Source organism: Dendrobates tinctorius, unplaced genomic scaffold (genome assembly GCF_039654945.1).
Source record: "Dendrobates tinctorius isolate UK_male_01 unplaced genomic scaffold, ASM3965494v1 ptg000158l, whole genome shotgun sequence".
NCBI classification, from domain to species: domain Eukaryota; kingdom Metazoa; phylum Chordata; class Amphibia; order Anura; family Dendrobatidae; genus Dendrobates; species Dendrobates tinctorius.
The window spans coordinates 23932301-23958321 of NW_027361825.1; the positions used below are offsets into that span (position 1 = coordinate 23932301).

General features: G+C 44.6%; 1 protein-coding gene across 4 annotated transcripts in view; it reads left to right on the plus strand.

Annotated features, from left to right (window-relative positions):
• Window positions 1–419: 419 nt before the first annotated feature.
• BICRA (BRD4 interacting chromatin remodeling complex associated protein) overlaps window positions 420–26021 on the plus strand; it is a 101828-nt gene continuing 76226 nt past the window's right edge. For 2 of the 4 annotated variants that reach the window (XM_073549122.1, XM_073549125.1), the window contains exon 1: window positions 564–849. The gene's annotated coding sequence lies outside the window, so the exon portion shown is untranslated. Of the gene's footprint in view, window positions 529–563; window positions 850–951; window positions 1849–26021 lie in introns of those variants that run through there. The other 2 variants (XM_073549123.1, XM_073549124.1) reach the window with 2 other exon arrangements.

Consider the following 26021-nt stretch of genomic DNA (forward strand, 5'->3'; position numbering starts at 1 on the left):
GAAGGAGGGGAGCAAAAAATGAAAATTGAAAAAAGCTACGGAAGTAAAGGGGTTAAAGGAAATCTATGGAATCTGAGAGCGCCATGATGTAGGGGCAGAGACCCTGATTTCAGACATGCGTCTGTCACGGATTCTCATTGGAAATTGCTCCATATTTGAGTTTTAAGTAAAAATGGCAGCAAAAAAAAAAAAAGAAATGAGTTTCTGATGCGTTTTCCACCCCAGAACATAAGAAAACCCCTCTGTAATAACTTTGAGCAGATTTCTGAATAAAATAGTCGCTGTGCTGGGGTTCGGTGTGCCCAGGGCCTCAGAACTTGGCGCTGGCTCGCTCCTCTCTGGGGGAGGGGGTGGCTTTTGTCATTGTCATACAAGTTCGCTGCTGGAATGAAAGCTCCACAAACTTTGAGTGCAGGTGCAGCAGCAGGCCGGCAGGCTGCCCCTCCGATCACTCGCTGCCCCCCAGGGCTGATTTGCATGTCAATGTCAGCAGCAGGCAGAGCTCCCCTCCCAGCACCTCCTATTTGGGTGGGTTCCATTGTTTTGGAGGAGGGGAGAGAAGGGAGGAGACTCGGGAGTGGGAAGTGGGGGGAAAAATAACCCTCTGCGATCAATTTTTTTTTTTTACTTTCCTTCTTGCAGGAAACGCGAGGTGAATTTGTTGTTGTTTATTGCGTGTGATCTGGGGGCAGAGGAGGGCTGGGGGGCAGCGCGGCGCCCTCTGCAGCGCCACCATCTCTGCAGGCTTTGCGCTAACCCTCTATGTGTCTAGGCCACTTGGGTCCTGCATTGAGAGCCCGTGCTGGGATGACTTGGAGACCCCGGGCCGACTGCTGCTCAAACACCGCGGTGAGTTTGTTCCAATTGTAGCAATTTCTCTTTAAATCCTGTATAAGTCTGCCCTTACCTGCACCCTCAGCAGGAGCAGCCGGGGATGGGGGGAGAGGGGGAGCACCCAGCCCCCAATTACACCCAACACCATCCCCCCCCTGCCCCTGCATCTCACCCCCCTCTCTCTCTCCTCTTCTCCCTGTCACGTCTGCAGGATGCAATGGGGGCTTCTCATGCAAGGTAGTGGGGGGCAGCAAGATGCTGATGATCACCCCACCTTACAAATCTCATGCATCCCCTTGTCTGTGGCCTGGTGTTATGAATGCAATGCACACACATCCCCCTGTAGATATAATATGAGGGGGTGTCCATGGCTAATCCCCCCCATCCCACCAATATTGCAAGCTTATGTCATCCGCAAACATGGGGGCCCATTCTGGAGTATAAGCAAGAATTGGGCTTCCCCCCTATGTAGACTTGGTGATCCCCCTGCCCCCCCCACCATAGGAAGCTGCTGTGATTATTTCTGCTTATTAATAGATGACGGTGGGGTTTCCGCTTTAGATTGCAGTGCAACCACTGTGAATGTGTACTACCTGCACTGGTGGTGGAGAGCAGTGCATGTCGCGTTTCACAACATCTGCGCTGAAGTTTACAGAGCGCTCCGCGTGTTATGGTCGGGGCCTTTTTTTGGTTAAAGGATGGCTAAAAGGAGTGTGTGTTTATATAGGGAGTTGAGAAGAATTGGCATGGTTTCCCTTTAGCCCCCCCCCCATTCTATTTAGTGTGTAATGCACCCACCGGAGACCCCCGATTTTCCTGTATCGGGGAACCTCCATCTCATTATATTTATAAAAAATCCCTGTATTGCATTTATCCGTTGATATCCAGTGGTTGGTGCGGGTTCCCCTTTATCCTTCTCTGCTGACACGTCCCAACATTCCGCATTCCGTTTGTGAACTTTTCAGAATACGCCATCGGAATAGGCGTCAGTGCGTAGATGCAGTTACGTCAATGGTAAGCAGATCGGCCTCGATGATTTTAATGGGATCCGAATTAGGTCTTTTGTTTTTCTAAGAACGGACGATAATAATTCTGCATACAGGACTTTTTTTCCCAGTTGTAAAAATTTCGGGCTCCATTACTGATGCAGCGGATCAATGACGGTATTCTCTATGTCATAATGTTTGTGTGGTGTCCCTTTAACACACCCTAGGATAAAGAGTGTTAACCTCTTATTTTGTGGGGTAAGAGATGGTGATTTGCGTCGCTGTCCCACATGGAGGAGGAGAGGCAAGCAATATTGCATCTGTACAAGTAACTCTGCCACTGTATGTGTAGCCAGGATTTCACATGACTGTTCTTCCTGGCGTGTGAGTAAAAATGGAAACTGGTGAAAAAAGGTGCAGGTGGTTGCATCCAGTGACATCTGGAGCGATTGAGGTGGTCCTCCTTTTAACTGCCCCCTTCCACTCCTTACCAGTGACTATTCTGAGGTCTCATCCTCCCTGATGCTGGAGAATTTATGCAGTTGGACATTTTCACAGATTTTTTCTTACTATATTATTCTTTTATGTTGTTTTTATCAGTTCATGTTGTTGATGATTCGATGCTTATAGAGCGCCAATATATTCTGCATCCATTGCAGAGATTGTCGTATCAGACCGTGTCTCATAATTATGGGTACAATCAGAAAAAAGCTGCAAGAGCATGTTGGGCATCATTGCGATATTTTTCACAGACGAGAAAATTGGAGCCTTTATTCTGATCTGATTGGTCCGAATATCATCTGGGTTTTTTTTGTACGTGAATAAACGAACAAAAAGAAATCTCCACCTTCTCCATTCTGAGAGTCCGTGAAAATCAGATCACATTCGGATGTAATTTTTTTTCACAAACTCATTGACTTACATTGTCGATTTTTGATCCGACCCTCGGATAAAGATCGGACATATCTCCAATATTTTCCACTGATCACTCAGTTTGAGGAAAAATTTGAACACGTGAATGGCCCCATAGACTATCGTGGATATGAGTGATACCCATCAAAAACACAGTTAGCACCCGTGCCTAAAAATCGGACTTCTGAACGAAGCTTTAGGCTCTCGCTTCAGATGTTTAAGCCCCCTTGCAACCTGCCTTCTAGGATTTGTCCGCCTCCATGAATAAGGGTATGTGCACTCGGTGCGGATTATGCTGCAGTTCCGCAGCGTCTCTGCAGCTGCGGGTCCACAGCAGATTCTGCTGCGTTGTACAGTACCTTTATTTCCTATGGAAATTAAAAAAACGCTGTGCACATGCTGCGTATTTTTCCGCGTGGTTTTGCTGCGGTTTACATTCCGCAGCATGTCAATTGTTTGGTGCAGAAACGCTGCGGTTTTACATCTCATCCATTATGAGGTGTAAAACCGCAGGACTTTTGTCCTGCGGATTTACCTGCGGTTTTCTCTCCAAAATCCGCACACCAAAAAAACGACGTGTGCACATAGCCTAAAACTGCATTTTCCGTGCACATCTGACAGTGGCCGCAGTCTGATGGTGTCATCCCCCATAGGGCGCCATTGTAAAATAAATGTATACCGCAGTTTTTGTTTATTTTTTGGGGTGACCTCTGTGAAGGAAATTACAGTCTGGTATCGGTCATATGAAGGATTTAAGGACTCTCTTTTGGCCGCGTTCTGCTAAATGAAGGCCTTTAATTTAAAAAAAAAAAAAAAAAAGTGGCGCCTCTGTTTACGCGCCCAGAAGCACTCACACATGACCGCTGCAGGCAATCACTGGCTTCTGTGAGCTTGTGATATAGATGCAAGTATCATTCCTGATGCCAGTGATTGGCTGCAGCAGTCACGTGCATGATGGATGGCACATCATCACTGCAGGAGATAAACATAAGACCACTGGTGACAGCGGTGCTGCGGGGGAGTATTTGTATTGTTTATTTTTGTTTTTTTATTTTATTTACCTTCCCACAATTAGTCAGTTTTCCAGTTACTCATCATAATGCTCTATATCCGCAGGCCAAGCTGTTAGTAAAGGAGCAAACAGTTGTGACTAGTACCTACATTTCGAGGGTTTTTTTTTGCATTGATTAAAAAAAAATATTGCCGACCCCCTAAGATTGCTACTTTGGCCCCTGGATTCATTCAGAAAACCAGTATTATTTTGTCATTATTTGTTTTTTTTTGTTTTTTTTCTTAAAGAGGAAAACTCATCTTGCACATTTAGAGTGTATCCGCATAAATGTATGGTAGATGCTAGAGTTAGTGCAAATTGATTTGTAGGATGTAGTCCAAATCCTGGCGCGACCTCATCGCAACGCCGGCAGGATGGCTAATCGAAAGTAGAGCCGCAAATGCTGGTAGGTAGGTGAGAGGCGGATGAGGCTTATGACTGATGGCCACAGATCGCTGACCTGGCCACTGGATTCAGTCTGGCAAATCAATTTGCACCAACTCTAAAAGAATCGAGTCTCACTACCAGGATGTAGAGGCGCTGTAAAGTTTCCCCTGACATGTCAGCAGTCAGCACTACATGATGCATTTTAGGCCACTTTGAGCTGTGAACCTTCTATCAGTATATATTGCCTAAAGGTGATTGCGGTATTAAATAGTCGTAGGTCTGGCGAGTCTTAGCTCCTGTATTGACAGTTATGGGACGCAGTTTTCTTGAGCCAAACAGCCTCGTATATGACTATGTAACAACATATGTGGATGTTGCGTTTGGGTTAGCAGACCCACTGCCACTCTGGAAATCGTGTCCTGTACATGGACCGTTGAGGTGACCCTTGGGTGAACATTGGAAGTGTGACCACTTCGGTGCAATACAGATTCTAAAAAAATGTAAAAACCAGCTGATTAGTCCCTTACATGATCATTGGTGTAACAAAATTTTAGCAAATAGTTGGTTGCACACTAATAGTTTTTGTAGTGCGATTGCCCTTCTAGGAATTGCATCTATATAAGGTAATATAGAGGGCCTAAAAAAATAGCTTAGCGGGAAATCTATTGCGTATTACAGTACCAGCACTGTGGATGAGATTTTACGAAGTTTCCAGAGAAAATCCTCATTGGAAATACTTGGCAATTTTTAGGCTGCAGACTTTCATTGTGGATTTCATCTTTTGTAATACTGAGGGTGAAATCTGTGGTAAATGCACCTGATATAGTGCAGATTTTACAGCTGCGGAAAATCCGTAGCAGCTAAACCCCAAATGGACAGAACTTCGAAGATGCTTGGAAGATCTGATATCAGCCAACAGCTTCTTGTATATTGGGGTCCCGGACAGATGATGCTGGGGGGAGAAATGGATCCGGCACGTTGGATTTTCAACTGCTGATCACTTTATTCTCCAGGAGGCCTCTGCTGGATGATAGCCACAGTGACTCTTGTGAGCACGGGAGCGCCTGGATGAGCCCAATATTCCCATGTATGGTGACTCGGAATTGATAGAGATCTCCACGTTGACTGGTAGCGCTGAATTTTGCAGGTTCCAACCAGCATTCGACTTAGTTAGAATGTTTTTATTTATTTTTTCCTTGTAAAATCCAAAAGATAACTAGAATGTACTAAAAGTACAAAATGGTTTAAAGGTACTGTCACACTTAGCGATGCACCAGCGATATGACGCGGTCAGGATCGTTGGTACATCGCTAAGTGGTCGCTAGTGAGCTGCCACACAGGCAGATCTCACCAACAACATCGCAGGGGACGGGGGTCGCTACTTACCTGTCACACTAGGCGATCCTGCGTCCTCCCGCCCGGCTCCACGGTCGTCGCTCGTCTCTCCACAGGAAGCTGACGACGAGAAACAGTCCAGTATGTTCTCGCGCGATCAGCGATAAGCAGCGGGGGAGCCGGTCGTAGGTAAGTATCACACACAGCGATATCGCTAGCAATATCGCTATAACGTCACAAGTTATAGCGATATTGCTAGCGATGTCGCTTGTTGTGACAGTACCTTAAGGTTAGGGTATACGCAGTGCTGCTAAAGGCCTCTATCAGGCATAGCTTTCAAAGTCCTTGGCCAATAATGTTCCCATAAGACTGTGGCTTTACGGCGGCTTTAAAGATTGCAAAAATTCAGAGACACCAGAAAATGTACACAGGGACAAACGCAACCTCCAATCCATTCCCCAAAAATTGAAAATCCATATCCAATGACTTAAAAAAATCAATGTCATTTAGGTATATATGGATAAAAAAGTAGACATCGAAAACCCAAAGGTAGGGACGATGGGGTTGGTAGGACACTGTACACTCTCTGCCACCAATTCAGATGATTTCCCTTTAGTAGAGAAAGTAAGTCAGAAGTTGCGAGTCTCGTTATGTGATGGGTCATTGTGCTCTATTAGTTTTATGACTCGGAGAAAATGTATTGTAGTAATAATAAAGCCGTGTAGTAAAATTCTAAAACTCAAGGGAACTCTTACTTGATGAATCCCCCTTCCTGAAATTAGGATCATTCCAAAACTTTTTCCACCTTCGGTTTCTCTTCAAATTTTGGGGTGTTATAGGTGACTTTGCTGCCCTCGCCTATTATTCCCTCCACTCTGTGGTTTTGTAGCTTGTGTAAATGTTGTGGTAGATTTGTATAAGGGGCAATGTGTTCACATCAGATATGCTGCAAAAACCTGTAAACATCACTACTAGAGGCGTAGTGTGAAGAACGGGGACAAAAGGCCGCAACATTTTGAAAGATAATACTTGTTTTTGTTATGAAACTGTGTTGTGCCTCTAAGAAGTGGTGTCTCTGGCACAAAATATTCAAGGCAGTGCATAGGTCTCAGACTTCTGGCTAGGTGCCGTATATCTCCAAGCGAGCAGCACTGCTTACTGTATCTGCATCAACATGGCGACCACACCATTGGATGTAGTGGTAGAGCAGGGAATCGTAGGCTCCTTGGTCCGCCACATTCCATCTAAAGGCCACAGGTTGCTGAAGGCTCGCAACCTACGAGACAACACAAATTGCGCAATTATGGCCTTTTTTTTAATTCAGGGGCGAAGAGGACTAGATGGCTCACATTTAGTGAATATACGCTGTATTTTTGTTATGGAGGTGGCATTATTACTTTTAGAGGGGCATATGGTTATTCTTGCAAAGGGGCACTACACAGCCCGTAATACTTTTTCAGGGGACATTATTTGTATTAGGGGGGCATTCGGGAAATTACTACTGGCTTAGAGGGCTCAATACTTTCCCTACACCTTGCTCCCCATGTTATGTTGGTTGTTAGTGGCAGATATTTTTTAGGTTCTATCTTCATGTCCATATTGTATGTGGCTCATACCCCCTCTGTGCTACATCCAAAAATGTCAATTTGCACCTTAAGATGCACAAAAAATATAATTTTTTTCACCTGGGGCTGTCGTATAGATGCCCAAAAGGCACTGAGGCCTAGTTACTGATAACCGCCACCTCTGTCCAGCAATGCTGCATGTGACGTTCACACGGTCGGTTTTATTGCAGTATTTTGCCATGCAGATGTGACGATAGAATTAATAGGAATTTAATAAAAACAAATTCTCTTCTCACAATGACTGTATGGGTTGATGGGAATGCGGCACTTTTTTTTTTTTTATATAAACTACACCAAGCCTGATCTCTTGTGGGTTTCTAGTGATTTTGTTGTGGGTTTTTTCTTTTATGTGACTTCAAATTGGGAAAACCAAGGCATAAAGAAACAGCACAGGATCTCTATTATACACTGCAGCTCTACAAACCGGTCCCAGCACCAAAAACCTGTGGTAGAACTGTGGAGGACCATGTTTTTCTGTCAGGAAATCTCAATGACATCCCCATAATAGTGGCTACATTGGTTGTCACTACGCTTTATTATGCTGCACATGCACATAAAATGGCTGTCGACCGAATGCAAGTTTTTCGCAAATGGCCAATTTAACTTGACAGGATTTTTTTTTTGTATGGGGGCGGTAGTATTTTATTATATAAAATGTGAGTCACAAGTGTGTTCTCTGAGTACACAGAAACCTCAACATCTGTATAGTGTTGAGCCTTGGTGCCATGTGTCCAAATCTGAACCAAGTAATCCTTGTGCCTAGAAGTTGGCATGTGTCATACATTTTTGGTGCATATTGAATAATGTTTATTTTTTGTCAAATGGCCGTTAAGGAAAGAAAAAAAGCTGCTGATTACGTTCGTGTTGGAGCCTCAGTCACGTTCACCAGAGCTGTATGCAGTATTTTTTTTCCCTTGGTGTGTTAATAAAACCGTTGTGTCCCTCTTGTCACGTATCCGCCATAGTTTTTTCGAAACTTAAAAACGGAATTTGGAACGTAGCTGTGAACGGTCACTGCTCTGAGTGATGCCATGTAAAGCCGCGTTGACATTTGTGAAATAAGGGAGTGCAGAACATAGAAACAGCATCAATTTTAGTTTTTCTCTCACTTTTGACTTAAAAGTACATTATGGTTTAATTTTTACAAAAGTTGACATAGGTTTTGCAGCAATGCCAAAATTTGTTATTCAATCTCAACTTTTCTATGGGGTGTTCGGATGTTAGCAGAATGGTGGTAGATTTTCGGATTTTATTTACTGTATATGTAGATGTAGTTTCATGGCCAATTTAGCCAATGCTCAGCAATCGTATGGGAATAATCAATCCCAACTATCGGCTAGTCTAAAGCACCTGACAAGTGATTAAACGCTCGGCAGCACATTGTTCAGTGTAAGAGATGTGCTGCCGAGGCTTCTTTTACACTTACTGGGTTTTTTTTGCAGCCCGTTATTGCGGGCCGTAGCGCCGCAATTTTCACGGTCTGCCACAGTAATGGACCACAAAAAAAACTTGCAGATCACCGTTTCCAATACTATGGAAAAAGTATTGGAAAAATAAACAGTGTTCTTCCGCAAAAATGGAATTCACGGTTATCTTCATGACTATGAGAATTGTAGATTCACTCTGAAGACATCAAATCTATGAATTAACATATGTGGAATTATATAATTAACAAAAAAGTGTGAAACAACTGAAAATATGTCTTATATTCTAGGTTAGCCACCTTTTGCTTTGATTACTGCTTTGCACACTCTTGGCATTCTCTTGATGAGCTTTAAGAGGTAGTCACCGGAAATGGTCTTCCAACAGTCTTGAAGGAGTTCCCAGAGATGCTTAGCACTTGCTGGCCCTTTTGCCTTCACTCTGTAGTCCAGCTCACCCCAAATCATCTTGATTGGGTTCAGGTCTGGTGACTGTGGAGGCCAGGTCATCTGGTGTAGCACCCCATCACTCTCCTTCTTGGTCAAATAGCCCTTACACAGTCTGGAGGTGTGTTTGGGGTCATAGTCCTGTTGAAAAATAAATGATGGCCCAACTAAACGCAAACCGGATGGAATAGCATGCTGCTGCAAGATGCTGTGGTAGCCATGCTGGTTCAGTATGCCTTCAATTTTGAATAAATCCCCAACAGTGTCACCAGCAAAGCTCCCCCACCCCATCACACCTCCTCCTCCTCCATGCTTCACGGTGAGAACCAGGCATGTAGAGTCCATCCGTTCACCTTTTCTGCGTCGCACAAAGACACGGGGGTTGGAACCAAAGATCTCAAATTTGGACTCATCAGACCAAAGCACAGATTTACAGTGGTCTAATGTCAATTCCTTGTGTTCTTTAGCCCAAACAAGTCTCTTCTGCTTGTTGCCTGTCCTTAGCAGTGGTTTCTTAGCAGCTATTTTACCTAGAATTGAACTGCCTATCAGGGGTCTATGACATTACCGGTATTCGTTTTTCATAGATTTTCTAGCTGGATTTTCCAGCGGTTTGTGTCTTTTGCTATGGTCAATACTATATATAGTCTGCTGTGACCTCCAAGGGTTAATATAAAATATGCCTCTATGTTGGAGATGACAATTATTGACCTTTGATAGGGTTAAAAAGAAAAAAGGTTTTGGTTGAATACAGTAATCATTGTATGAAAAGGCTTAATGAAGCCTTGACCCACAGTATTTGTGATGCTTTTTGTCCCGATAAGGCCCGTGCACAGCGGTGGATTAGATTTAAGCTTTGCTGTGGGTCGGCTGCTCGTTGACAGGTCTACCGCGCATGCGCCCCTTTTGATTAGCGCCTGGTTGCTAGGACGCTTTATGTGATCGTATGGCGCATGCGCGGTGGGTGAGCGGGGCGTTTCCTTGCGCAGCAGACACAGGAAACTGTCAGCGCTGATGACCTGGCCTCCTGTGACGAGAGGAAGTGTCGGTAGTGGCGCGTGTTATAAAAGATGGGCGGGTAAGCAGCCTCTTTGAGGGCATCTGATTATGCAAGTTTGATTCCACACTAGGAGACTCCCCTGATGAGCTTCACCAGAGCGAAACGCTTCAGGAGTAGTGAGCAATGTGCCATACAGGGATCCACCATGAATTGTTAATGGGTGAGATCCTTCCATTATATCTGCTGCTGTTAGTATATGCGAGCATTTTAAGGGGTGAAAATATGTTGATTGGTGGCAAATTCTCTTTATCATGAGATACACATTATAATTGGATATCCCTGTTCGCATGGATGTGGCGCCCATTAGATGTAATCTTGCAAACTTCAAGAAAGGGGTACATGGTTAAAATGTATGCAAATGATGTTATGAGATGCATTAGTGTAAAGGTAACCCCAGTTTGCTTTTTTACGTCGCCCATTTTGGATCATTGAGATCCGGGTGCTGCTTTAAGGTCTATGAAATCACTATATGTTTACATGTAAGTGGCTAAGTGCAATATTTGTGTCCATTAAACAGAAGGATGGACACTCTTGATTCATAGACCTACACGGTATTCTTTAGGGTTACATCACCCACATGACATGAGTAGAGGTTTTGGTGACATATTTATTAGAGAGTTATTTAAGGGTCATCTCTAAATATTGTCACCTATATAAAAAGCTTGATAGATACCGTTTTGATATTGGATGAAAAGATGTCAAAAAAACTTTTTCTCTATGAAACAATATCATTTTTGCATAGAATCTAATTGGTGTCTCTTGGATATCGTATGGTCAGCGTACTGGTGCGGTCCTTTGTGTTTTTGTTGTTTGTCTTTTGTTCCACGTGCACTTTTAATAGGAGGAGGATTCCTTTTTAATGGTTGAAATAAAGTATATTAGTTTTATGTTTCTATTCCCACTGGCGGGAATATTGTTGGGGCTGGTATATCACCCGCTATTTTCAGGCATGTAGAGTCCATCCGTTCACCTTTTCTGCGTCACACAAAGACACGGTGGTTGGAAGCAAAGATCTCAAATTTGGACTCATCAGACCAAAGCACAGATTTCCACTGGTCTAATGTCCATTCCTTGTGTTCTTTAGCCCAAACAAGTCTCTTCTGCTTGTTGCCTGTCCTTAGCAGTGGTTTCCTAGCAGCTATTTTACCATGAAGGCCTGCTGCACAAAGTCTCCTCTTACCAGTTGTTGTAGAGATGTGTCTGCTGCTAGAACTCTGTGCGGCATTGACCTGGTCTCTAATCTGAGCTGCTGTTAACCTGCGATTTCTGAGGCTGGTGACTCGGATGAACTTATCCTCCGCAGCAGAGGTGACTCTTGGTCTTCCTTTCCTGGGGCGGTCCTCATATGAACCAGTTTCCTTGTAGCGCTTGATGGTTTTTGCCACTGCACTTGGGGACACTTTCAAAGTTTTCCCAATTTTTCGGACTGACTGACCTTCATTTCTTAAAGTAATGATGGCCACTCGTTTTTCTTTACTTAGCTGCTTTTTTCTTGCCATAATACAAATTCTAACAGTCTATTCAGTAGGACTATCAGCTGTGTATCCACCAGACTTCTGCACAAAACAACTGATGGTCCCAACCCCATTTATAAGGCAAGAAATCCCACTTATTAAACCTGACAGGGCACACCTGTGAAGTGAAAACCATTTCCGGTGACTACCTCTTGAAGCTCATCAAGAGAATGCCAATAGTGTGTAAAGCAGTAATCAAAGCAAAAGGTGGCTACTTTGAAGAACCTAGAATAAAAGACATATTCTCAGTTGTTTCACACTTTTTTGTTAATTATATAATTCCACATGTGGTAATTCATAGTTTTGATGCCTTCAGAGTGAATCTACAATTTTCATAGTCATGAAAATAAAGAAAACTCTTTGAATGAGAAGGTGTGTCCAAACTTTTGGTCTGTTCTGTATACTCTGAACTTAAGCTATGTACTATATTCCAAACTGTGGATTGCGGTACATAAGCTTGCTCTGACCAAGTCAATATAAGTTTGCCGGCACCATAAGTCCATCATTGGAATCGCCATCTTTGCAGTGGTTTTGTCACTACTTGTTTCCTTTTTTTTTTTCTCCCTTGCTTCGCGTGCGTCTCTCCAGGAAAAGCACACTGCAGGTAGCATCTTTGGATCTCCCCGGAGATAATCAAATCCGTTTGCACATTTCTCAGCGATGTTGTAGATATATGAAGCTATTACTAGGAATAAGCAGAACAAGTTGAAAATCGGTCCGCTCGTCCATAACCTAGATTACATATAGTCATCTTTACAGCGTGCCCACAGTTTCCGTGACTTTAGCTGCCAGCCGGTGTCTTGTTTCTGGATGTCGTTCATTGCCCTTCCTCTTGGCTCTGTGCATTTCGTCCTCTGCCTCTTCATTCTATACATGCCATTCAGTGTCTACATAGTTGTAACCCTCACTGCTTGCATGGAGGAGCCACCCCTGTCATTGTTTCCAGTAATGATTACCCCCCTCCAAATCATCTACATCTCTGTTACATGGGATCATAGTGCAAACTGGGATGAATGTGTTTATGTATTCTGCTACTATACAATCGTATAAACTTGTACTGCCCTTCGTCTTGGGTGTGAACATAAAACTGCGATTTGTATCAGACTGATCTTTCCGAGTCCGTCCTCAAATAAGGATCTGTATTGCAAGAGGCTGACCTATATGTACATCCAGGGCCAATTGATCCAGTAAAGGCCTATTCACCCTGGCTGATTCCAGCCTATAAACTAGCACCTTTTTAATGACCTGTTCACACGGACCATTAATGCAATCACCCTATCCCCAATACAGCATGGTTGATTGTCGACAGCATACCCTTTGTTTGCATAGGGTGGTGAGCTGCCAACAATCCAATCAGCGAGCGTTTTTCTCGTTCCTTAGGCTGATTGGCCAATGCGTTTACACAATCCTATGATCGGGAACGATCGTTATCAGTCCATGTAAACAGACTTCTGCACACATACTAAGCCCCCATGTAGCTGATGCCTCGGAGAATCACATTTTATCACTTGCGTATTACTGACGTATTCCGTGTTTTTTTTTTTTTTTTTTTTCTATTAAAATAAAAAGTTGTTTGTTTTTGTGCGAGTTGTCTTTTTTTATCAGTACACATGTTTTTAGTTTTTATAATTCAGTTTAATTTTTAATATAAGCATAGCTATGAAATATGCCATGGAACATTATCCCTATTTCAGCAAAATTCCAAAAATGACCCCCCCAAAAAAATATTCCCTTTCAATGACCAGTGTGAAGTCAGCATCCATGATGCCCCCCTTTTGAAGGATTGATCTGTCATTTCTTATTTTCAGAAAGTGTCTGTCGCAATCCAACGTCTAAAGAAAAAAACAAACAAACCCCATCCTCCATAAAAACAAGTCACAGACACTGTGCTGGCTTCACCGCTCCATGACCAGACCCAGCGCCAACATCTAGTCTGTTAGAAGGACGTGTCGATAGCGGGGTTGTGACTTCTAAATATGTTCTTTCTGGAGAGGTCGCACGGTGCGGAATTTTCCACGCGGATTTGCTGCGATTTCAAAACTGCAGCATGTCAATTCTTTGTGCGGATTCTGCAGCGGTTTAGCACCTGATCAGTGACAGGTGTCAAACAGCAGGGGAAAACTGCAGGGCTAAACCGCAGAAAATCTGCAGATAAACCACGCTGAAAAAAGCGAAGCACCTTCCACTACGTGTGCATATAACCTTATATGGAGTGAGCGCAAGCGTTGCTGACTGTTCTACACAGCAGACGTCTGCCATTACCGTCTGCAGTTGGAGCTAGCTCTGAACACAGCAGTTTAACCCCCTTAGATGCTGTGATCACTGTTCACCATGGCGTCTAAGTCCTTCAATGGGGGAAGACCCATTGGGATCCCAATAGGTTGTTTAATAGCGCATTAAGAGGCTATTATGTGGTCTGATGTGTGTACCTGATTGGTATATAAAGCAAAACATGTTTGTAGCTCTTGTAACATAATTTTACAATTTTTTTTTATAAATTTTTAATTTATATTTTTGTAATTCTTTTTTTAATGTCCCAAAATTGTACACCAATGCCCCTAAGGGTAATCTAAATATAATTTATCTTATCAGCTTTGCCCCTCCTGTTCCTTTTGCAGTAGCGCCCTACTACTACTACAATAGTGTGCACCTTGCTTGGCGCATTTACGTCTTTGCTCGCCCGGATGGCTCAGCCGTGTTTTTTTTTTTTTCATTCAGGCAGTGATCATTCACGCAGCTCGTGCATATTTCCATCAGTCTGTTCCCCCAAGGGACAAAGAGCCATGTGTGAGTCTTAGACTCATTAGGATCATCACCCCGTTGGCCGTCGCTCATTTCTGCGGTGGGAACACGACATATTAGGAGATGTATAGGTAGCCGATGCCATGGGTGCTGTAAATGGCAGCCTGTGTGTTAACCCATGGTGCCCTCTGTTATGGCGGGAGGCTTGTACTTTCCTGACTAGAAATAATACGCCGTGGACGTTCAGCACAAGTATTTCCTGTCTGATGGTCGGCTGTCCCTGCCAGGAAAATAGGCCGGAGCCGAGGAGACAGCTTTTACCTCATACTAAATGCAAGGGTGCACATAGCCTTCCTGATCTCCAGAAATAGAAGGAAATACAAATATACTAATGTTGGCCATTTGGGTATCTTCTACCTTAAGAATGTAACTTTTATTTTGGCTTTTATTTTAGAATTACTTTATCTAGGAGGGAGCCGTCATTTCGAGTTTGTTTCTCTCTCCAGTGTGGAAAGAAATAATATTTTACTACCAGGAAACCAGCAACAAGCAGGTTAGCTGCTGTTATCAGATCTCAATGTGGCTTTGTTTCTATTCTAACTATATGAAGAATGACACATAATTAAAGGTTGGATATTGATGGACTAATGGACTATCCTTAGAAAAGGTCTTCAGTATCATATCGGTGACCCCTGACCCATTAACTGTTTATTTAGCAGTGTGCTGGAGCCAGCATTCTTAGGTACTGCGGCTCTACTCTCTTTCACTTCAATAGGAGCTGAGCTGCAGTACTCCAGGATGGCCACTATAGAGTAAAAGGCGCTGTTCTGGCTCCCTATGCTAAAAAATAATAATAAAAGATCCATCAACAGCAACTTATTGTTGGTATCCAGTGAGTGACAGGATATTGTCTGCACAGCAAAACTTATTAAAAAAAATGAAAAAGCAGCAATTATGCACTAAAGATTTTTTTGTTGGCTGAAAATGTTGGTTCAGACTATTTTCTGATAATTGTCTGTACCTTTTTGTGATATGAACGGGCATGATAAACGCCGACCAATGGCAAAGATCTGTTTGAAAAATTGTGTTGTCGGTGGCTAGAATACAAAAGTCATCCCCGATGAATAATATATTTGCAGCCCGTCAATGCAAGTCCAGACCCAGCCACAGATCACGGCAGAGATCAATCGATCGATGATAATTATTATTGTCCAAGACCACTACCGTCACTGACCAACCGTGAGTGATTAGTCGTTTTGAAACTATCTAGCTCTTCATGAGTTGTCTTATGAAGGTTACCCTTTTTTCAGATCGAATATTCCCCTTCTCTGACCAGACGCAATTTCCCTGCTTGGAATATGTAGTATTGCATCCCCAAAATAAATGGCTACCCATGTATTATATGAATGGGCCAAGTCCTCCAGAGAGAGGCAGGGACACTGTTTGTAGTCGGGGCTCCGTTCTGGGGTGCCATGCAGGGTATTGGGGAGTCGGTCTATGCATACGGTGAAGAGTTATCTTGATGACCCGGAGAAGCGAAATCACTTCCATGCTCAAATACAGCAATGTCTGTTTTGGGATTTTTGTAAGACCGTGTTGAGAAGGAACCATGCCCTATTTAGTTTTAGATGAAACCTTTATCAATGAATAGTTCTGGAAAAAAAAAGCAAAATAAAGCTTAACTATTAGGTATGTAACCTCAAGTTTGATACAGCTGAACTATGATTTCAGCTCTGGAGTGAAATATATATAGTACAAGATGTACTCATGATATATAATGTATAAAACCTGTAAATGATGTTCAAAGGTAAAATGTGAGGTAGAGGCAGTTTATTGTATGGAAGCTTCACCGACAGAGACTGTAGGAACTCGGTAATGTTTTATTATCAGAGTACAGCGCTGTGTATAGTATTGTACAGGGCATGAAATCTGTGCTCCGCTCATCGTAATGTCACCAGAAAGTGTACAGCAGCGTCCGTCTGTCAGGAAGCCGCCGTCTTGTTTAGTCCTGATGAAGATTGACTTCCTGTAGCGTAATAGCCCGAGGCGGCAGCCCTGTGTAAGTGGGGTTATCATCCCTGATGCCAGGACAGTTTTTTTTTGTCTTGGTTTTATTAACTGTAAGCTCTTTTTTCACTAAAATTTGGTAATGACATTGGATGCCCTCTACTGCCTCATTTGTCAATGGGCTTGTGCAGAACATAGCTTTTTCATTTTGTAGGGCATCTTCTAAACCGAGAGTACACCGTTGTTTTTTTTTTTTCTTTTCTTTCGCCTAGCATAAGGCTAGGTTCACACACATGCATTGTGCAGATTGCGGTAAAAAAAACAAAACAGAATTCCGTCATAATATCCGCTAAGGTGACGGAAACATGTCCTTTCCCTATGAAAGTGAATGGAGTCCATCGGGCACTCTTGGTGGCCATTATGGTACTGATCTGGCATAGCGAATGAGTAGAACGGAATATGCAAGCACAAATATGTTTTATGGTGGGGTTGGTTGTGCTTTTCTGGTCTCTAGACCACCTATCGTCTCGGTTTGGGTCTTGCAGGACTGAGGGCTGCTCTGTGCACCACTGTATAGCACGTAAAGTGAATGAGATGCTATGGAAACTCATGTTCTCATTTGCTGGGGTAAGCTTCTATGGGAGGCCTGAAAAAAATGTGCAGTTGTGTTTTTTAAAGGCAAAATTGCACTAAAAACACAATAAAAGAAAAGAGTGCAATAAATCTGAAAGGAATAAAGGGAAAACCCAAAAGCAATAAAAACTGTAGAATGCTGTTGACTATTTTGCTGTGAATTCCTGCACCTTAGGGATGCAAATAGCAGCGGAATAAAAATCTGCAACTTTGCTGTGGAACCTTAGGCATTGTTTGTGTTTTTCTGAGCACCCTGTTTATTTAAAAGGTGAAAGGTTTTTTTTTTTTGCCCAGGATGTGAATGACATTAGCCATATTTTATCCACTTTGCTGCTAACTGTAATCTGCTGTGAATTTTCCACTCTGAAAGGGTAAAATTGCATGCAGAGGATTTGATGCAGTAATTTTTGTGCTCAATGCATAGCCAGTCCATTTCATTGTTGACATAGATTTTCAGTTGTGGAGTCTTCATCATATCTGCCGCCATGCTTGATAATACCGTCATCATCATCAGAGTGTTCTAATCACTAAGTAAAATGCTGCATATATGCCGATTTGGTCTATCAAGGTGGGTACTGTAAAAGTTGAGCATCCAGATATTGGAAGGGTGTCCTGAGTGGGTCCCCCTCTATTGGATTATGCCTTACTGCTTACAGCAAACCATGCATGCTCCATGATGGCAAAACGCAATTGCTCCCCTGCCACAAACCACTGATTAGATCCCGGTGGTGTACGGTTATGGCTGTAGTAACTACAGTATATGTCTTGGCTTGTATTGACAGGCATTGGTTACCTGTCAGAAATAATGGATGCCTCTAGTATTGGCAGGTATCACGCCGCTATAGCATCTCTATAATTAGTGTCGGTGACACAGATGACTGTCCCAGAATGCTGGTTTGTCAAGGTCTGGTGAGGCCGTCACTAGCACGTTGGCACACTTGTAATTAATCTGACCTCATGTCAGGCTACGTTGCTTGTATTTTCCATTTTGAGGTTCATCTTATACATCAGTTCTCTTTATCTAGTATTTGATAACCCAATTTTAATTTAGTGTAATAATGTCCCATTGGCGAATTAAATTTGGTGTTAATTTTGTATGCGAAGGTTCCTGAGACCAAATCTGCACAATCTATATTTGTAGTCACCATGCAGTGACTGCAGTGTACTCTGTTGCTCATGCTGTGCTCCCAGTCCCCAGTAATGTGCTCTGTGTGCAGTGTCTGCGGTGTCCTCTGCTGCTCATGCTGTGCTTCCAGTCTCCAGTAATGTGCTGTTGTGCAGTGACTGTGGTGTACTCTGCTGCTCATGCTGTGCTCCCAGTCCCCAGTAATGTGCTCTGTGTGCAGTGTCTGCGGTGTCCTCTGCTGCTCATGCTGTGCTTCCAGTCTCCAGTAATGTGCTGTTGTGCAGTGACTGTGGTGTACTCTGCTGCTCATGCTGTGCTCCCAGTCCGCAGTAATGTGCTCTGTGTGCAGTGTTTGCGGTGTCCTCTGCTGCTCATGCTGTGCTCCCAGTCCCCAGTAATGTGCTCTGTGTGCAGTGTCTGCGGTGTCCTCTGCTGCTCATGCTGTGCTTCCAGTCTCCAGTAATGTGCTGTTGTGCAGTGACTGTGGTGTACTCTGCTGCTCATGCTGTGCTCCCAGTCCGCAGTAATGTGCTCTGTGTGCAGTGTTTGCGGTGTCCTCTGCTGCTCATGCTGTGCTTCCAGTCTCCAGTAATGTGATGTTGTGCAGTGACTGCAGTGTACTCTGCTGATAATGTTGTTCTTCCAGTCACCAGCAATGTGCTGCTGTGTGTGCAGTGACTGTGGTGTACTCTGCTGCTCATGCTGCGTTTCCAGTCTCCAGTAATGTGCTGTGTGTGCAGTGACTACGGTGTCCTATGTTGTGCCTCCAGTCCCCAGTAATGTGCTTCGTGTGCAGTGACTGCGGTGTACTCTGCTGCTCATGCTTTGCTTCCAGTAATGTCCTGTTGTGCAGTGACTGCGGTGTACTCTGCTGCTCATGCTGTGCTTCCAGTCTCCAGTAATGTGCTCTGTGTGCAGTGACTGCAGTGTACTCTGCTGCTCATGCTGTGCTTCCAGTCTCCAGTAATGTGCTGTTGTGCAGTGACTGCGGTGTACTCTGCTGCTCTTCCATTCTCCAGTAATGTGCTCTGTGTGCAGTGACTGCGGTGTACTCTGCTGCTCATGCTGTGCTTCCAATCTCCAGTAATGTGCTCTGTGTGCAGCGACTGCGGTGTACTCTGCTTCTCATGCTGTGCCTCCAGTAATGTGCTCTGTGTGCAGTGACTGCAGTGTACTCTGCTGCTCATGCTGTGCTTCCAGTCTCCAGTTATGTGCTGTTGTGCAGTGACTGCGGTGTACTCTGCTGCTCATGCTGCTCTTCCAGTCCCCAGTAATGTGCTCTGTGTGCAGTGACTGCGGTGTACTCTGCTGCTCATGCTATGCTTCCAGTCTCCAGTAATGTGCTCTGTGTGCAGCGACTGCGGTGTACTCTGCTTCTCATGCTGTGCCTCCAGTAATGTGCTCTGTGTGCAGTGACTGCAGTGTACTCTGCTGCTAATGCTGTGATTCCAGTCTCCAGTAATGTGCTGTGGTGTGCAGTAACTTCGATGTACTCTGGTGCTCATGCTGCGCTTCCAGTCTCCAGTTATGTGCTCTGTATGCAGTGACTGCGGTGTACTCTGCTGCTCATGCTGCATTTCCAGTCATGTGCTCTGTTTGCAGTGACTGCGGTGTACTCTGCTGCTCATGCTGTGATTCCAGTCTACAGTAATGTGCTCTGTGTGCAGTGACTGCAGTGTACTCTGATGCTCATGCTGCGCTTCCAGTCTCCAGTAATGTGCTCTGTGTGCAGTGACTGCAGTGTACCCTGCTGCTCATGCTGTGCCTCCAGTCACCAGCAATGTGCTGTGTGTGCAGTGACTGTGGTGTACTCTGCTGCTCATGCTGTGCTCCCAGTCTCCAGTAATATGCTGTTGTGCAGTGACTGCGGTGTACTCTGCTGCTCATGTTGTGCTTCCAGTCTCCAGTAATGTGCTGTTGTGCAGTGACTGCTGCTCATGCTGCGCTTCCAGTCTCCAGTAATGTGCTCTGTGTGCAGTAGGGTGGCCGGATCTCATATGGGGGGGGAAAAATGTCAGAATCTTGTTCGTCTGGACCCCACAAAACGATTCCCCTTTCCAGATATTGAGATAGCCAAAATTTGAGCTCGATCAAACGACGTTAACCCGTGCCGCTCGTCGCTCAAAGTTTGAAAAAATCCAAATTGAGGTATTTTAAGATTTAGGTATTTTGCATAGTCTGTTAGACTATAAAGAATGTGACAACAACATTGCAGAAATAGCCCTGACCAAATTTTCGAACCATTTGTGGTATTTGAATGCAGAGTTGGTGGGATTATCGGTTTTTGATCCCACCATTACAGACAATGAAAAGTTGTTAATGGCTAATAAATTGCTCAGTAGCACAGATGAACCATCAGAGCACGCTAACCTACATGAGTTGATAATTTTACATAGTTATCTTATCTATTCTAGAGCTTTTGTTAAAGTAGTTTTTGAAACGTCAGAATATAATGCTCGGCATTTGCTTACAACTTGCAGGACATATTGCTTTTGTTCTTCATCTTTTGTCAGAAGGTCGTTAAAGTCGGTTACTTCCTACCTCTTTTAATTTTTCTTTCCTAACTTTTGGATTTATAACCCTAGCGTGCTCTGATGGTTCATCTGTGCTACTGAGCAATTTATTAGCCATTAACAACTTTTCATTGTCTGTAATGGTGGGATCAAAAAACGATAATCCCACCAACTCTGCAATCAAATACCACAAATGGTTCGAAAATTTGGTCAGGGCTATTTCTGCAATGTTGTTGTCACATTCTTTATAGTCTAACAGACTATGCAAAATACCTAAATCTTAAAATACCTCAATTTGGATTTTTTCAAACTTTGAGCGACGAGCGGCACGGGTTAATGTCGTTTGATCGAGCTCAAATTTTGGCTATCTCAATATCTGGAAAGGGGAATCGTTTTGTGGGGTCCAGACGGACAAAATTCCGACATCGATTTTTTGCGGTCACCCTAGTGTGCAGTGACTGCAGTGTACTCTGCTGCTCATGCTGTGCCTCCAGTCACCCGCAATGTGCTGTGTGTGCAGTGACTGCGGTGTACTCTGCTGCTCATCCTGTGCTCCCAGTCTCCAGTAATATGCTGTTGTGCAGTGACTGCCGTGTACTCTGCTGCTCATGTTGTGCTTCCAGTCTCCAGTAATGTGCTCTGTGTGCAGTGACTGCAGTGTACCCTGATGCTCATCTGTGTCTCTAGTCACCAGCAATGTGCTCTCTGTGCACTACCGTGTACTAATGTTGTGCTTCCATTCTCAAGCAATGTGGTCTGTGTGCAGTGACTGGGGTGTACTCTGCTGCTACTGCTGTGCCTGCACTGATAGTAATGTTCTCTGTGTGCAGTGACTGCGGTGTACTATGCTGCTAATGCTGTGCTTCCTGTAACCAGTAATGTGCTCTGTGTACAGTGACTGCAGTGTACTCTGCTGCTCATGCTGTGCCTCCAGTCACCAGCAATGTGCTGTGTGTGCAGTGACTGCGGTGTACTCTGCTGCTCATGCTGTGCTTCCAGTCTCCAGTAATGTGCTATGTGTGCAGTGACTGCGGTGTACTCTGCTGCTCATGCTGTGCTTCCTGTCTCCAGTAATGTGCTATGTGTGCAGTGACTGCGGTGTACTCTGCTGCTCATGCTGTGCTTCCAGTCTCCAGTAATGTGCTCTGTGTGCAGTAACTGCGGTGTACTCTGCTGCTCATGCTCTGCAGTGACTGCAGTGTACCCTGATGCTCATCTGTCTCTAGTCACCAGCAATGTGCTCTCTGTGCACTACCGTGTACTAATGTGCTTCCATTCTCAAGCAATGTGCTCTGTGTGCAGTGACTGCGGTGTACTCTGCTGCTCATGCTGTGCTTCCAGTCTCCAGTAATGTGCTCTGTGTGCAGTGACTGTGGTGTACTCTGCTGCTCATGCTGTGCTTCCAGTCTCCAGTAATGTGCTCTGTGTGCAGTGACTGCGGTGTGCTCTGCTGCTCATGCTCTGCAGTGTACCCTGATGCTCATCTGTGTCTCTAGTCACCAGCAATGTGCTCTCTGTGCACTACTGTGTTCTAATGTTGTGCTTCCGTTCTCAAGCAATGTGGTCTGTGTGCAGTGACTGGGGTGTACTCTGCTGCTACTGCTGTGCCTGCACTGATAGTAATGTTCTCTGTGTGCCGTGACTGCAGTGTCCTCTGCTGCTCATGCTGTGCCTCCAATCTCTAGTAATGTTTTCTGTGTGCAGTGACTGCGGTGTACTCTGCTGCTCATGCTCTGCAGTGACTGCAGTGTACCCTGATGCTCATCTGTGTCTCTAGTCACCAGCAATGTGCTCTCTGTGCACTACCGTGTACTAATGTTGTGCTTCCATTCTCAAGCAATGTGGTCTGTGTGCAGTGACTGGGGTGTACTCTGCTGCTACTGCTGTGCCTGCACTGATAGTAATGTTCTCTGTGTGCAGTGACTGCGGTGTACTCTGCTGCTAATGCTGTGCTTCCTGTAACCAGTAATGTTCTCTGTGTACAGTGACTGCAGTGTACTCTGCTGCTCATGCTGTGCTTCCAGTCTCCAGTAATATGCTGTTGTGCAGTGACTGCGGTGTACTCTGCTGGTCATGCTGTGCTTCCAATCTCCAGTATTGCGCTCTGTGTGCAATGACTGTGGTGTACTCTGCTGCTCATGCTGTGCTTCTAGTCTCCAGTAATGTGCTATGTGTGCAGTGACTGCGGTGTACTCTGCTGCTCATGCTGTGCTTCCTGTCTCCAGTAATGTGCTATGTGTGCAGTGACTGCGGTGTGCTCTGCTGCTCATGCTCTGCAGTGACTGCAGTGTACCCTGATGCTCATCTGTGTCTCTAGTCACCAGCAATGTGCTCTCTGTGCACTACTGTGTACTAATGTTGTGCTTCCATTCTCAAGCAATGTGCTCTGTGTGCAGTGACTGGGGTGTACTCTGCTGCTACTGCTGTGCCTGCACTGATAGTAATGTTTTCTGTGTGCAGTGACTGCAGTGTCCTCTGCTGCTAATGCTGTGCTTCCTGTAACCAGTAATGTTCTCTGTGTACAGTGACTGCAGTGTACTCTACTGCTCATATTGTGCTTCCTGTCCCAATAGCGATGACAATGTGTGCAAAAAAGTAAAGCGCTGTGGAATATTTTGGCACTATATAATTTAAGAGATTATCATTATTAACTAGATGGTGGCCCGATTCTAACGCATCGGGTTTTCTAGAATATGGCCAGCGGGAGACCGACGTTCAAAAGATGGTCCAGGACGATCCACCACGATCGGCGATCTCACAGCGGGGGCCTGGTCGCTGCTGCGTGTCACACTGAGGCTAAGTATCCACGTTGCAGAAATGCTGTGGAAATTTCTGCAGCATTTCCGCAACTCCAATTTGCATGCGTTTTCTCGCAGAAAACATGCGTTTTTCATGCGATTTTCACATGCGGAATTGAAGCGCATTCCAAGCGATTTGAAGCATTGCTTGGAATGTGATTGACAGGTTGGTCACACTTGTCAAGCATAGTGTTTGACAATTGTGATCAACTTTTTACTATTGATGCTGCTTATGCAGCATCAATAGTAAAAGAATGTAAAAAAATAACACCTGGACTCTCCTCCAGGCCCTGGGTACCATAAACCTGTAAAAATTAGAATTAAAATAAAAAAAGTGATATACTCACCTTCCGACGGCCCCCGGACTCTTTCCCTCCTCTCACCACGCGCCCGGCATCTTCCGGTCCCAGTAATGCTTAGCGCGAAGGACCGGAGATGACGTCACTCTTGCGAGAGCGCGACCTCATCAGCGGTCTTTCGCTCAAGGCATTACTGGGACCGGAAGATGCCGGGCGTGTGGTGAGAGGAGGGAAAGAGTCCGGGGGCCGTCGGAAGGTGAGTATATCACATTTTTTATTTTAATTCTAATTTTTACAGGTTTATGGTACCCAGGGCCTGGAGGAGAGTCTCCTCTCCTCCGGACCCTGGGTACCATCTGCACATTGAGCGCAGCGCCGGTCATCTCCCGGCTGTGTCGCCACAGACCTCTGTGCAGGAGGAGATGACCCGCGGCAGCCATCGGGAGATCAGCGACTAGCGCCGCAGATCTCCCGACGGTAGTGGTGGCATGCGTCGTTTGAATGCCGCACCAATTCGTGGCCGAACTACGCCTGCCACTGATTGGTCACGTGATTTCCGTTACAAACAGACAGACAGAATTAGACGATTATTTAGTAGATAAAGGTGACACCAACCCCACAAATATGAACCCCACTTGCCACCGCCACAGGGCAATTGGAAAGAGTCAGGCCGTGCCAGAATTGGCACATCTGATAGATGTGCCTTTTCTGGGCAGTTGTGGGCTGCTTTTTTAGGTTGGGGGTCAATATCCATGGCCCCTTACCAGCCTGAGAATACCAGCCCCCAGCTGTGAGCTTTAGCAAGGCTGATTGTCAAAAATGGGGGGGGCCCCATACTGTTTTTTAAATTATTTAAATAATTAAAAAGAAAACCGCGTGGGGACCCCTCTATTCTTAATAACTAGCTTTGCTGAAACTGACAGCTGATGGTTGTAGCACACCGCTGTCATTTTTGCCTGGCTGGTTATGAAAACTATAGGGGAACACACGCCGTTTTTTTATTTATTTATAGCACAGGCGGCGATTGATAAATACACTCATCAGCCACCGTCTGCTCTTACTGTTATTAGCAGCAGCAGGTGTAGGCTGATGGGAGTAGTAGACCCATTAGCCGCCGCCTGCTCACTGTTAGCATCTGAATAAAACTATCAACATTGTCCCCTTCTAGAGTTGATCATGATCGCAGGGGCGAATGATGCAAGCGGTCTTCAGCACCCGTCTCTGGAGAGCAGCGCTGACTGTACCGCTGCTTCCCAGGCGCCAGTACGTGTCACATTGATGACACACCGATGTCATCCATGTGCACGTGTGCGAGACGTTGTGCTGCTGCTAAAAAATGATCATGTCAGCGTATTTTGCCCACGGACACAAGGTCCGTGGAAATACACTGACAAGTGCACAGACCCGTTCACTTGAATGGGTCTACGTGTGTAAGTATCTCCGGTATTTGTAAAAACTGTCACCACACATACCAGAGCCCTGACATGGACCTTTTTCCTGCATTTGATGCTGATTTATTCTTTTTTTTTTTTTTTTTTAAGGTTTTCTTAATATCACACTGCTTTTGTGGCCTTTTTTGTGAACTACCATTGACGGTCCCAACATAATGCTCAAAACTGTGATTGTCCCGACAATAGGAGACCCCTCTTGAGCTATAGTGTTACCCCACTTTTCTTAATTCACCTGCAATCCGAAATTGCTACAATCTTTGCATTTTAAGCACCTATATGTCGCTTGACAGCATTTAAAGGGGTATTTCTGCTATTAAAAGTTAACACTTATCTCTACCAGTCCCATGGGCATGAATAGAGCGTAGGTGAAGCATGTGCACCTCCACTCCATTCAGAGTGGTACCCAGTGCACCATTTTATGACTAGGGAATAACTTTTAATTCTTGAAATACCCCTTTACGTTATTTGAATCAGTAAGGGGCCAGTTGCGTTGCTCGTCGGTCCCCCTGATTATGCAATTGTGGCGTGCCAATGGGGTTAGAATCACTGTCGCTCATTATAACCGCAGTGGATTTTGACTAACATCCCTGTACAGTTGTGGCCAAAAGTATTGACACCCCTGCAATTCTGTCAGATAATACTCAGTTTCTTCCTGAAAATGATTGCAAACACAAATTCTTTGGTATTATTATCTTCATTTAATTTGTCTTAAATGAAAAAACACAAAAAGAATTGTCCTAAAGCCAAATTGGATATAATTCCACACCAAACATAAAAAAGAGGGTGGACAAAAGTATTGGCACTGTTCGAAAAATCATGTGATGCTTCTCTAATTTGTGTAATTAACAGCACCTGTAACTTACCTGTGGCACCTAACAGG